Here is a 15768-nt window from a genome sequence, read left to right on the forward strand (position 1 = left end):
TATATAACATCTCCATTGGGATATCTAATAGATATTTCAAACATAGGACTTTTGAGACTGAACTTATGATAGTTTTCCCAAACTTATTTCACCCGCAGTTTTCTCCATCTCAGTTGATCCATCTTAAGCCCTCCCATTGTTCAGGCTAAAAAATCTCAAGGTCTTCTTTGACTACTTCTTTTACACCTCACATCTTACATAACATGAAATCCTATTGACTCATCAAAATATATTCAGTCCCACATTTCTCACCACCTCTATTGTTACTACTCTTTTCTGAACCTCTTGCGTGGACTATTATGATAGCCTCTTGAAACAACTCTGATTCTACACTTGCTACCTGACATCCATCTTCTCTTTTAACAAAGCAGACAGAGTGATCCTTTTAAAATGCAAGGCAGATCATATGGCTCCATTGCTCAATACCATATACTAGGCTTTGTTTCACTTAGAGTAGAAGCCAAGGATCTCACTATAGTCAAAAGTGTCTGCATAATCCATTCTCCTTCCTGTCCTTCCAATCTTACTACTTCTCTGACATTATGTTCTGCTACTTTTCCTGCCCAATCACTGCTCTCTGGGTATACTGACTCCCTCGATGCTGCTTAACCTTCCCAGGCATGTTCATGCCTTGCACTGGCACTATCTCCCTAGAATGTTCTTCCCTGAGTAACTGTATTCTCTCATTCCCTTCAAGACTTTGCTCAAATATCACCTTCTCAATGAGTCTTAATCTTGATTACTTTTTTTAAAATTGCAACTGTCTTCCACCCACTTCCTCTCTTTGGCTTTCCCGATTTTCATTACTCTGTTCTTTTTTTTTCCCCCTGCAATCTGCGATTTACTTATTTACTATGCTTGTTGTTTATTTCCTGGAATATAAATTTCGAGGAGAAGAGGAGTTATTGGCTTTTGTTTCCTAATCTTTTTTTAAGTCCCTAAAATAGTGTCTGGCACAGAGATACTCAAAAAGTTTGTTGAATAAATAAATAAATAAACAGTGGTTTTTTGCTGTGATAGTTTTAAGATGGTAGATGATACAATAAACTTTTATTAGTCAAAAACAAAGAGTCTGACTGTTTTAAGTATAGTAATAAGACTCAGACATACACACACACACACACACACACACACACACACACGACAAAAGTCCCATGTCTTTCTAGACCTATTTGCTTACCTAAGTCCAAAGAAATGATTTCTGTCTGTTCAGGAGTGGGACTTACTGATATGTGAGAAAGATTCTCTTCCCTAAGCTTTGGCCTACTCCAATATCTCAATCAAAGTGAACAGCTATTACCTATTTTCTGTGCCCAACAGATTTGCCAACATTTTACAGTATGAAAAAATGTCTCATGGCATGGAATTGAGGCTATTGACAGACTGAATAAGGGAATCTAGAGGGTTTGGGGTAATGTTCAGTGTTTCACTTCACAGAGCCCTTGGGGTAACGTTCTTAAGAATCAATAATTGGAAGCCAAATAAATAGCCTTGTTCCCTCAGATATGAACCTGGTTACTTTATCAAGAAAACAGATGTTTATTGCTTTCAGGCAGAAAATAATAAGTCAGGCAGGTTTACAAGACCCCTTTCCATCTTGAAAGCATTTCTGTCAGCTTCTTCATCCTCAGAGAAAATTACCCAATCAGGCCCTGAAAGGTAGGTGATGAGTGGGCGTCATACTTGGCATCTCATTTCTTCTTTGTGGCCAGGGGTATAGAGATGCTATTGACCTCCCACTTAGGGAAAGACATATTTTTGACAGCAAAGTTGTCTCAGCGCTTTTTTATTTGTTTTGTTTTGTTTTGTTTTGCTTTCTGGAGCAAAGAAACCATATAATTATATGCTAATGCAGAAAACCAAGGGAAACTGGCATGAGGAGGCTCTCAGGACAGCTCTAATCATGGTTTAGAAATAATGATTCAATAGCTGGCATTTATTAGAAGGGAGAAAAGAATCATATGTTTGCTCTAAAAAGTGATTTGGAACAGGCTAAAGGAATCACTTAGAAAACTTATTTACTCTTTGTGAGGATCTGAATGTTTTAGGATGAATTTCTGTACCTTTCAGGAAAATTCAGAAAAGAATAATGATGGTTGTAAGAAATGGTCAGAGTCTCTGAAAGTCTACATCCCGAGTTCACAGAACACTCAGTAAAGCTCTCCAAGCAAGGGGGGTCCTTTGAATGCTCTAACTTTCAAGCATTCTAACACTGATTTTAAAAATATATGCGATGACTACACAAGAAAGAGAGGGTTGTAAGGTTTTATTCACCTTTTGAGGTAGAGGACAGCCAGGACCAAAGAGTCAGAACAATCTTTATTCACACTGGGGTGCATATATCAGCAACAAATGGGATGGGAATCCAAACAGCTTGAATCAATATGTGTTTTACAAATGTATGTAACAGTATTTTTCATATGGGTATACCACTATATAAGGTCGATGAGAATCCTTCATGCTACTAGTCTCAGAATTGCTTCAGAGTCAACTACTAGTAGTCAAATATGCCATCTGGACCCACCAATTGTACTTTGTCAGCAGAGTGAGGGCACTCACCCAGGACTCCCTTTATGTATTCTATCACTTCATATGGGTGGATCACACTTCCCACAACACTAGTAACTGCTGAAGGCAGGGAAAGCATTGGATTTGGAGCTAGGCCACCTGGGTTTGTGTCTCAATTCTGTGCTTAGTAGCAATAAAGCAAAGGACCAGTCACTTAATATCTCTGAGTCTTAGCTTGTTCATTTATTTGAAAAGTTGAAAAGTAATCAAAATAATACTTCCAGTATAAGAAGAATGTAAGGATCCAGTGTTCAAGATGGCTTGTAAATTAAATATTATACAAATATTAATTTCCCAAGTGACATGTAACTCTTTGTGGCTCATGATGTAGGTCAATTATTTACATTTGTTCACCTGATTTTCTTGGTCTTTGCTGAAACATCTCATTTGTTTTATCTTAAGAAATTGGGTTACCCGGGGGGGAAAAAGAAGGATATGAGAAAATTAGATTTATACTTCTATAGCACAGACATGATTGTGCTGCTGCTGCCTCTGCTTATCTAAATATTTTACATTCAGGAGATGGTTCTCCTTGTCATACACTCTCCAAAGTAAACTCATAATTCATGAAGGTCATTTTTAATGTAATATGCTCAGTTTTGGGACATCTGATATGCAGATTAATTCACAAATTTCTACAGTACCAATAACATTTCCCCATTCTTCACACTCTCTCTTGCTATGTAAATTGATGCCTTTGGATAGCATGGAGAATGGGTATTTCATTTGGTTATTTTTCTCCAGAGAAATATACACTTCTATAGCTGTTTTAATGAGCTGCAGAATGATATTTCCATGGGCTAATATTTTGGGCTTCAATTAAGTACACCTTTTATTTTCTTCTTGGTTCTCAATTCATGCTCTTAATGACCAAAACACTATTGCTACCCACAGAAATGCTTGTATCAGTAAGAGGAAGTAGGGAAATTTGTGGAGTATCTAAAATGATTGCTTTCAGGAAGTATAAATTCATTTTACCAGCAAGACAGTAACAAAATAGGTGAAATGATGTTAAAAATAGATAAATCAAATTTTGCCACTGATAACAAAATAATAGGTAAAATGCAAAACAATAGGGAAATGATGTTAAAAGTAGATGGGAAAGAAAGCAAATAACTTTTCTAGCAGAAATTACCATAGAACCAACCACAAATTGCCCAGGTCATAGTAGGGAATTAGATAGAAGGGTATATATACAGAGAGATTAATAAACAGTAGAGAGACAGTTGGACTGTAGGTCAATATCTTTCTCTCTTTTGAACAAGTTTCTTATCAAGGTGTCACATCTTTTAAATCGCTATTCCTCTTCTCACACTTAGTAATGATTCTTTTAAGGATGATAGTAGCCATTACAAAGCTATAATTATTTGCTGAAGTTTTCTTTAAAAATTAGTCTAGAAAATTATATTGGTGGTTATAACTCCTTATCAGTAATAATGAATATGTTAACTGATCTTACAATGCCTTTTAGGGATGGGGGGACAGTCCCTATGGTCAGCCAGAATCTGCCATCAATAACTTGTATTGTTTTTGTTCATCTTTCCCAACACAAAATAAAAGACAGAATTTAAACATGAAATTTTTATTTTTTAAATTTTTAAATTTCCTCCTTGTTACAGGAGAACAAGTCAGGATTGGAACATATAAAATTCATAAAATATTATTACTAGTTTATGTTTATGTAGGATTATATTTCAGAGAACTATAGAATATTTTACTTAATCTTCATATCAAAAGTTATATATAGTTGATGTAAATCTTTTTTTATAGCTGAAGAAACTTGGCTGAGTTACCTAACTAAACCTATAAAAGCCCACCCTTTGCTTTATCAACTGTTACCTTCCTTTAAAAAAAAGATGTCTGACTTATTTAACTTAGCATAATACCCTAAAGATCCATCCATGTTGTTGCAAATGGCAATATTTTATCTCTTTCTTATGACTGAGTAATATTCCATTGTGAATATGTACCACATCTTCTTTATCATCCATCAATGGACACTTAGGCTGTTTCCATATCTTGGCTATTGTAAGTAATGCTCCAATGAACATAGGGGTGCATATATTTTTTTCAAATTAGTGTTTTCATACTCTTGAGATAAAACCAGAAGAGGAATGCTGGATCATATGGGATTATGCTAAGTAAAATAGGTGAGAAGGAAAGGACAAAAACTTCTGATTTCACTCATATGTGAAATAGAAAACAAACAAACAAACAAAACGAAACAAAAACAAACTCATAGACACAAACAGTAGACTGGTGGTTACCAGAGGGTGAGTGGAGTTAGAGGAGGGCAAAATCAGTAAAGGGAGTCAATTACACGGTGACAGATGGAAACTAGACTTTTGGTGGTGAGCACACTGTAATGTAAACAGATATCAAATTATAATGTTGTGCAACTGAAAATTATATAATATTATTAACCAATGTTACATCCATAAAAAAAGAAAGTCTGTAAAAAGGAATAATAAAACAACTTTGTATATTTCACTCTCCCACAGTGGGTCTTTTTCAGTGCACATATGCTTTTGCTACTTTTTACTGTCTTTCTCCTTTCCCTCTTTTTCCTTCCTATCATGAGGAAAAGGTTAGAGAGAAAGAGTATAGGGTTATTTTATATAACCATGAATAATAGATATTTATTGGATTTCTCTAAATCTAAAAAAATGATACTCTTTAGAAAAATTATTATTACCAATATTGACTAAAGAGAATATGGAAAATGTAAATATACCGACAAGCATGACTGAAACAGAAAAAAATTTTTCAAGGTTATCTGAAATTACTGCAGTGCAATTTGGAGATGAAGTTTTTAAATCTTTGGAGGATAGATAATTAAAATAATATAGATTGTCTCAAAATATAGGGAAAATGGATGCATGATGTCAAAACTTGAATGAGTAACAAGCAAGAGAACTTTAAGCAAATCTCACTGAAGAACAAAGATACAACTAATCAAAGCAAAATGTAGAATTTTTAAACATTTTTAAACTAACTTTTATATAGACACTGTCCGAAGTTCTGAATGAGAAAAGGGATTTTTCTTTCTATAAATGTATTTTCTAAGTTTGACTTTATAAAGTTTATTATGTAGTCAATTCTTTACAGACAGTAAGATTGCTTTGGTGAAAAAGACTGAACTGGAGGATCATGTATCATAATTGCAGTCACACAACAGAGAATTGCTCAATAGTAAAACCAGTTGCAAATGGATCAAAGTTTTATATATTTTGCCTTACAATTCTTAGATTAAACCAATTCAGAAGTCTACAAAAGAAAATTCAGGTATATTTTGTCTCCACTCAACAAAACTTAGTGGTGAAAATGTTCTAGCACAAAAATTGTTCACTTTGGGAAGCTTTTACTTGTGACTACATTTCAATGGTTAGAGGGCTTTGTGTCCATTCTATAGTGACCATTGGATACATTTTGGCAGCATTTTCCTTCACACTTCTGCTGTGAAAATGAATGACAACATTTGTGCTAACTTGCAGGATGAGATTAAAAACTGGTAAAAATACAATTTTTTCTTTATTGTAACATCAAGGTTATGTTGGCTTCATAAGACATTAGAAATTGTTCTCTATTTTAATCTCTGGAAGATTGTTTATCCTAGGATTAGGATTACATAAAATTGAACCATAAAAGATAAAACTATAGAGGTGCTCAGCACATTTAATGAGTAGGTGAGTATGCTCTTTGACTCTCTAAGTTGGGAACAAAGCATGGCATATTTCTAAAGATCAATTTGTCATAAAATTCTTTCTTCAAGGAGGGCAACTGTTACACAAAATACTCTTTGAGAAAACCCTGAAATATTTCAAAGTTAAGAACAATAGAACCTGTGAGGTATTCTATTTTTAACATTATTTCTGAAGTGCCGATACAAAACAAAATAGTTTAATGGTTCAAATGTCTAAAATGACATAGCATTTTCATTTGAAGATTATGTGATGTTCTCCTACAAAATACAGAAAAAATAATTATAATACTACCATAACATATAACCTCTCCCATAAAATGCTATAAAGTAAAATTGAAAATTGAAAACTCCACAGCCTCTGCAACAGTTGTCTCTTTTCTTTTTCTTTTCCTAAATTTCTGTCTTTCTTTTTTGTTTAGTAAATTTTTTTGGGATGACAAATGTTAGTAAAGTTACATAGGTTTAAGGTGTACAATTTTGTAACACTTATTATTTGTCTTGTTGATGATAGCCATTCTTATACTGTTGGTGGGAATGCAGATTGGTACAGCTGCTATGGAAGGCAGTGTGGAGATTCCTCAAAAAATTAAGAATAGAATTACCATATGACCCAGCAATCCCTCCCCTGGGTATATACCCAAAAGTTCTGAAAACATTTCTCCTTAAAGATGTATGTGCTCCAATGCTCACTACAGCTTTATTTACAGTGGCCAAGACATAGAAACAACCAAAGTGACCTTCGATAGATGATTGAATAAAGAAGTTGTGGTATATATACACAATGGAATACTATTCTGCCATAAGAAAAGATGAAATAGTGCCGTTTGCGACATTGACGGATCCTGAGATTTTTTGCTAAGCGAAATAAGTCAAACAGAAAAAGTCAAGAACCATATAATTTCACTGATATGTGTGATATAAAACTGAAAACAACAAAGAACCAAGACAAACAAAGAAACAAAAGCTCATAGACACAGAAAATAGTTTAATGGTTACCAGAGGGTAAGGGAGGAGGGGGGTGGTAGATGAGGGTAAGGGGGATCGAATACATGGTGATGGAAAGAGAACTGACTCTGGGTGGTGAACACACAACGTGACATATAGAGGATGTATTACAGAATTGTACACTTGAAACCTATATAACTTTACTTACCCTTGTCACCCCAATACATTTTAATTAAAAAAGAAAAGAAAATTGAAAACTCCTTTTCTGACCCTCAGATTAGTCATTTCTAAAAAAGAGTAAAAATGTGAAAATAAAATGAATAAAATTTCTATTTGGTGAGAATTCTTGTTAAAATAATTCAATGACATGATTTTTCTGGTTCCCATGTACCCATTTGGTGGACTCTATTGTATCATGGATTTAAGTCTGCCAAATTCAACATTCCACTCTAATTTATTAAAAATCTCTTTTCTGGCTAAGAATAAATACTGCTTAGACTTGTTCAGTTTCATCACCAGCACTACAAATGGTTTATTTGTCCCAGAAGAGCCACTTTTCACAAATACACTAAGGTTTTATCACTTAAGAACAGCTACTGTGTTGAGGAGAGGGGAACAGGGCTAAGGTAAGCCACGTATGAAGAGAAGACAGCAAGCTTCCCTCAACGCTGCTGTGACTGGCTCCCACATATCAAGCTCTTCATGTATCCAATTTAAATTCATGCCACCGCAAAACTGTAGATCACTCTGTGACATAAACCTCTGAATTTGCTTAAAAAGAACACAAACTATGATATTACATCCTTGAATGCCCAGGGTCTACTGAACTACAGATCAATACAGTAATATTTATCATTCAGTTATTTCATCGTTTTTATAGAGCTCTAAAACATTTCATTCTGGGTCACTTAGATCAACTCACTTTAGCTAAAAATAGCCCACAGTATGTATCTTATTGCCACCTATTAAAAAGTGTGTGTAATACCTGAAATTTGTGAGAGATTGTATACTCTAATAATGTATGATAAGTGCATTCAGAAATGAATAATGTATGGGCATCTTCCAAATAATACTGTGTGGCAGATTATAGATCATCTAACATTAAATAATTCATCTGCTTAATGCCCTTACATCATAAACGTTATGAGTCCCATTTAACACATAAAGAAGCACAGACAGTAAGAGGTTAACTGGCTTTTTTAGGGCCTCCTGGGAAATTGCTGGTAGATAGAAAATGAAGGATCAAAAATCCTTAGTTCTCTGTCAGTCGCAAATGCATGGGAGAAAGACAGGAGGCAATACCAGATGAGAACATGGCAGGAAAAAGAGACCTGAACCGGCACCATTGAAGAAAGTAGACATCCAAAACTTCAAAAATAACAGTAAAGCATAGTTTTGGAGGGAAAGCCCCAGGCATGTAACCATGTTATGCTTAAGTGGGAGAAATAATAAGTGCAAAACTATGAATGACTATGAGTGACAATAAAAGTTTATTAGGTAAAATAAAATATAACTTATAAACCTAACTTTACAAAACCTTTAAAAATTTTTTTTGAAAAAATAAAGAATGACAAATTCTTTCAGTGCAAAGCCCTCCTATCGCTATTTACCTATTTCTCCTGGGCTGAGAGGGCCCTTCCTTAGAAACAGATGAAAGCTAAAGCATCTGGCTATCAGACGCTTTTTTGCTCATCTGTACTTGTTATATTAACCGCAATAGACTAGGGATCAAAAGATGGCAAATGGGCCAGCCAGTGGGAGTTACCCAGAGCAGGATTGGGAGGCAGTTGAAGGACCCTGCTCTCTGCTTTGGAGCCAGTTGAACAAACTCAGGCCACAGAGCCCAGTGGGTCTTTGGGGTCCATCCTCTTCACTTAAAATGGGTTTATACCCTTCCCCCACTCTTCCTTATCTGATGGAAGGAGACACTCAGCAATATCTTTATACCCTTAATCATTACTGTCTATGTCTATTTATTTTCCGCTGCTCATCTCACAATCAACTAGCATAATTCACAGGGTCCAATACAAACGAAAATGTGAGTCTTCTTGTTCAAAAATAGGAAAAATTTGCTGTTCAAAGCACTCATTTTTTTCCTCTTTTTTCCTGTGTTTACTCGCTTGGTATACCATGGAGTTCCTAATTTGCTTTTAATGTTGCTCTAAGTAAAAAATAATTAACATTTTGAATTATTAACATGAATGTTACCATTCATTTTTATATTGTGCAATACAAATTTAAAATGCAACTATAAGAGCGTTGAATTTGTATGGAGAATCACCAAATGCATACAATTTGCATTTTGCAGCTTGCACATACATATGCATTTTGTTCTTACCAGGACAGTAAAAAGGCTGCACAAAATTTACTCAACTTTTTAAATTTCGCTTTTTGATTAATAAACACAGTCTCCACATTTGGTTTACTGATGAGTAAGAAAAGACTGAAAGGAAAAGGAACTCTGGGTTGTCCTACCATTTCTTCATGTCGTCATTTTTAACGTAAGTTGCCAATACAGGGAAATAACACAAATAAGAATGGTTGTAATAGGGTTCCTTGGTTTTTGGTGTTCCTTAGATGGAATTGCCTTCCTTCTGAGTTCAAAGCAAGTTCTGGTTCTAATGGAAAGTGCCCCTTGAGGCTGTCAGCACCCTTGCTCAGCCATGGACATAAGAAGCTTACCTCGCATTCACTTTGAATATTACCGTGTTTCCCCGAAAATAAGACTTAGCTGGACAATAGTCTCTAATGCGTCTTTTGGTGCAAAAATTAATATAAGATTAAAAATATTATATAATATAATATAATACCAGGTCTTATATTAATTTTTGCTCCAAAAGACGCATTAGAGCTGATGGTCTGGCTACGTCTTATTTTGGGGGAATCAGGGTAGTGAATTCCCATGCATTGTGGCTCCCCTGGAATTATGGGCTCATGGTGAACACGTATACAGGGAGACAAACAATGGGGGTAAGTATCTCCTTTTCTCATGTTCATGCTTCATTATCCCATCAAATTTCACTTACAAATCTCAAGTTCATAGATAAAATTATCAAGAATTTCAAGAAGGCTGCAACAGAGCATTCAACCAAGCACAGGGCCCTTGTGAACATGGGGCTCTGAGATGGCAGAGGCTGCACGATGTTTTCCCTGACCACAACCTTATACAGTGTTGTTGTCAAGGGTGGTTATGGAAGCAAGTTTAATAAGAGGTCATACAAAAAATTCCATAAAACCTAACCCACTATGTTCCTAAAAACCATCATGTTGCTAAAGTACATCTTTTAGCAAATAAAAAATTCTTTAGATATTTGTATATGTTGTTTTAACAGTAATTATTCTGATTTAAATTCAAATGACATGGAAGTAATGTACTAGTTAATTTTGTTTGTTTGTAGATATTTTTTTGCTAGGAGCTTTACCAAACTTTTGGACTGCAGCCAGACAGGAATTATACTTGGGCTGACTCCCAGTTCTGAAGATTATGGACCCAAGCCCAAAGGTCAATGTCAAGGACTAGGAACTGTTTCACTGCTTGGAACTGTGAGAATTAAGAAAGTGACCTCAGTATTGAAGAGAGAAATCTTCAAGTCCATTGATTTGTAGCACCTCATTTTCTACCACTTTGAGCTCTCACAAGGGAAATCCATTAGATTTTAGGATGGAAGGAAATCCACTGCATATAGAAGTTGATGTTTTTAAACCACTGGTTTAATATGAAGAAAATGATGCTTGGAAGCCAAGGGTGAAGGGAAGATTAAGTGATCTAGATCTACTCAAGGGAATCTGGCCATAGAATATGGATCCGGGGAGAACAGTCGATAATCATAAACTTGTGTGTTTTGCAAGTGAACTTAGATCTGATGCCAGTTCCATGACTCCACAAGAGCCATACCGTCTTGTGTTTTATTAGTGTTTGTCAGAGCAGTAATTCCTCTTGAGTTATTTAGCCACTTTCTGTCATTTGGCTTAAGAATATTAGGAAAATAACCATGATATTCCCAATATCTCAACTCTATGAAGGGTCAGACTGAAATTCAAGTAGATAGGAATGACTACACAGAAGGCACAGGTTTGGGCAATGACAAAGCCAAAAGTAAATCTTGAGTTTTATGCTGTCCGTGATTTTCATTTAAATATATTTTTGTCTGTATTTTCGGTGATTTTCTCTGTGCTCTTAAATGGATTTTTACAAGTTCTGTGGAGTTTCTGCATGCTGTCACATATGTTTTAGTAATGCTGATGTTAAGTTTTGCATGTGTTTTATTTTATTCCCCTAGCAGTCTTAAAAGTAGGACAAGAATTATTTAAGGCGGAAAAGAGATTATTATTTCAGCTTAACAGTCCCAATAGAATGGGGGAAACTTGGAAAGTGTAAAGAGTTCTATATTCCTATTAAGTGTGACTCAAAAGCCACCCTTGGTTTTACACTATCGCTAAAATTTTACTTCTCCTTAGCATTTTTTTTCCAGATTTGTACAGCAGCTAATCCTCACAAAGGAAAAGCCACACATGAAATTTAAACTCCAACACTTCTGCTGAAATTCCTGTAGGAAAACATCTTCCCTCTCTCTCTATGACTATATTAAATTGACTACATGGAATAGAGTAAAACTTACCCCTTCAATATTAATCTTTGGACAGAATCCAGGCGTTAAGTAAGAAATGCATAGAAAATCAGGTGTAATCAGACATAGATTACCTGGAATACACTTTTGTGATCTTTACAAGTAACATTTCATTTCATGGATGGAAATATATTAAAGGGAGAAACTCCTAAAACCACACACATCTAAAATATCTGATTATTTAATTCTAGTAAATACGAAGATATGTACAATGTGTACATCTATACTTGCAAAGAATTACAAAGAAGCCCCATGAACAGAGCTAGAGTTTTGGTTTTATTTTATGCAAAAAGGGGTCAAATATTAGAAAGCCCATCAAGTTCCCCCCGCCAAGTAGAAGTAAAAAGTAAAAATTCATTTTGTTTTCTCCTCAAATAGAAATAAAAATAAGAATCTTGTTTTCTCATCAAATAAAAAATAAAATGGAAATTTTTTCACACATTCTTTGTTTAATGAGAAATCTAAATATACACACCAGTGAAAATATTGATGTGTGTGTATGTGTGTGTGTGTGTGTGTGTGTGTTGGTGTGTGAAAGAGAGAGAGAGAGAAGAGTAATGTTTAATATAAGAAATGGAGAAGGAAATTGGGATGGCAAATGTATTATAAAAAAAGAAAATCTTATCAATAATATATTTAATTATGTTTTTAAACCACCAGTTAAATATGAAGAAGATAATGCTTGGAAATCAAGGTTCAAAGGAAGATTAAACAACCTAGAAGTCAGAGAAATGAGTATGCAAACCATAATGAGATACCATTAGATTGGCAAAATTTTAAAGAGTTCACAGTAGCAGATATTAATGAGGATGTGAAACAATGGAAACTCTAATACATTGCTCTTCTGAGTATATGTTAGTATAACCCCTTTCAAGAACAGTTTGATAATATCTAGTAAAGTTGAAAGAATACATTTTTTACTTTCAAAATAAAAACCACCCACATATCTGTCACTAGAAGAATGAAAAAATAAATTTAATACTAATCATAAATGAAAATGAATGGGCTGGAGCTATATTTATCAATGTGGATGAATCTTCATGTACATTGCTGTGGAAAAAGAAAATTACAGAAAAAAATGTGCAAAATATCTCATATAAAGTGTATAAACATTCAAGTCAATACTGTGCACTCATTTTACAAATAAATGCTTGAGAATAAAAGCATGTGATTCAGAATAGAGATTACTCTCAGGAGCCTGGGAAGATGAGATTGGGGGTAGTATAGAAATGCTTCAAATTTATATGTCATTTTTTATTTCTTATGCTGGATAATGGATCATGAGATTTCACTGTATTAGTTTTATATATTTCTGGGTACCTTAAATAATTTCTAACAAATATTAAAAGCCCTACTCATAATATATGACAAGCACATCACAGACCTCAACAGCCTAGTAGTGAGGGACTGGCAGGTAACATACTGGTTTTCAGAAAATTTCTGACCTGAATGACAAATCTCCCCATTAATCAAGAAAAATGGCTTTTTATTAGGGACTCTAAAATTTCCAAAGAATTACTAGAGCTACCAAATACTGACATTCTGGAAGAGAATGATGCTCTTTTTATGTAAGAATGTATTCAGGAAGTGTTTAAGAAACGGTCTACTACTTGACCACATCCACATAACCAACAGCACCACGGCAAAACATTGATTTTGATGATGCCAGCTCATGTTCTGACTATAAACTGGCAAAGATATTGCTGGCCCTATTTGAGGACTTATCGTAGGTCCAATTTTCCTATTTCCTGACAAAATGATGATGATGGATGGGCTGGAGTCCTCCCTCGAGTGCTATGGAGTCTCTAGAGATGGGGCTTTCACTATCAAGGAATGTTCTTCCCCACCCCACTCCAAGATCAATACAAAATCCAGCCTTGGATTTCACATTAGGTGGCTCCTGGCTGCCTATTTTAGGCTCCCAGTCTCCCCTTTATGTAAATATGGCTGTGTTGTCTTCTGGGTGATGTCTCCCTCCAAGAACAGAGTCAGGTTTCTCATTAGTTTGCAAAATAGCCTGCTGCACTAACTGTATTCTCAGCTGAAATTCCCAACACTGGGTGAGTCACTCTAAAGATCCTGTTGAAGCCAGTCTGAGCTGCTTCCTTATGTTTACAGCCACAAAAAAATCATGAACATGATATTAGGGTCTGACCTGCACTTTAGATGCACCCATTGGATCTGTGGACGCTTGATCAGCTGAAGGTTTATTGAAGTGCTCTCTTCTTTTAATTATAAACTATTAAAATCTACCCAAGAATTATTACTGAAAACAGGAGCCTGGAGTTATAATAAAATCAGATTTTCTATGCTATTCTGTGAGGGAGGCAAGGCAAGGACATTAGAGCCACTCAATAAGCACTAAATAAATCATGTTCCCTTGCTCTGGTGCAGAGGGACCAAGCACTTCCTCTGCTAGGCCCAGCTGATAGACCTCTATAAAAATCTTAGCAAGCACTTACGTCCCAGCAGGAGCTGGGCTGAGATGAAATCATGGAGTGCCTGAGGACAGCAACCCCTCTCTCCATTCCCATGGCAACTGTCATTCTCACAGGAACAGGAGACACGTCTTAGGTTTGAGATTTGTCTTTGAATGTCTTCTGGGATGGAAATGCCTTATTAAATTTCCAAGATTCAAGTACTGAGACTCAAGGGAGTCTTCTATTGCGGGAAGGGGGAGTGTAGAGAAGTGAGCCATTTTTCTCTTATTGGGAAACAAACCTTGGCCAATTAGTAGAATTTAATAGGTTGGCATATTTTGCTCAAAATTATGTAGAATTCTTCACATAAGTGGTCCTGCTCATTATGAAGTAGCCTGTCTGAGAAGTCCAAGCATTCTCTGGCATGGTAATAATTCAAGCAGAGGACAGGTGTCTAATAATCAAAGATGATACTGAAAAATAAATTGAATTGAGTGAAGTCCCTGACAACACTGAGATTGTATCTGAATTCCCCACAAAGTTCGAGTTGACTCTATTAGGATTATAATTCATGGTAGTATCCACTCATGCAGACCAATCGTTAGGAGGAATAAACTGAATATATGGAAAATTTAGAGAATTAAGAGAAATAGCTTAGGGTAGGTAAAAAGGCGGGGGATTGTGTGGAATCTGGTTTTGTCTTTGTTACGAGGTGTCTGAGTAACCTTAGACTAGTTATTTGAACACTCAAGCCTATGTTTCCTCACAGTGTATAAAATGAAGAGTCTGGACTAGATGCTTTCAAATACCCTTCTTTACTCTTAAAATCTAGAACTCACATCCTTGACAAGATTAAGTGGACAGAGCTATAGAGCCATGTCATGAAGAGAAGATCAGCATTACTAATTTCTAAAGAAAAGCCTCAACTAAAGAAGGTTTCAGGTAGAGGTAAATGATAACTGAAATGATGAATTCCTCCTTATAAAAGAAGGAATATGGAGACAATGCCAAAACTTTGATTTTTTTTTTTATTTGGACTTTTCCAAATGAAAAGAAGTGGTTAAATGTCAGTCAGTTCTGTCTTCTTGTTTTTTCTCTTTGTATTCTTGACAGCAACTTAAAATGTTCTGAGGAGAAATGAGGTATAGATATGTAAGTGAGTCAGTTAGTAAAATTCTTTCCTATCATTATTTTAATCCATACAACATAGAACAGGTCAGAACATGGGATCCTGAGAATAAATCTCCCTACTATTGATTCTGATATTCTGTCTTCATGTCTTCCCAGTTCGTTATAAGAATACAAGAGCAGGAATTGCTGATACCAGTTAAGTAGGGTCAGGATACTTAACTGGTGTTAAGTATATAGGTGTTGTATATAGGTGATCAAACCCCCCTTCAGAGTGGAGATAAAAGTACCTTTCATGCTTTTCTCCAAAGAGCAAAGGATTGCTTCTGAGTTCCTAGTTTTCAGTCCTAGCAAGGGCATACTCTTCGAGTTAAAT

The sequence above is a fragment of the Rhinolophus hipposideros genome (genome assembly GCF_964194185.1).
Source record: "Rhinolophus hipposideros genome assembly, chromosome: 4".
Lineage (NCBI taxonomy): Eukaryota > Metazoa > Chordata > Mammalia > Chiroptera > Rhinolophidae > Rhinolophus > Rhinolophus hipposideros.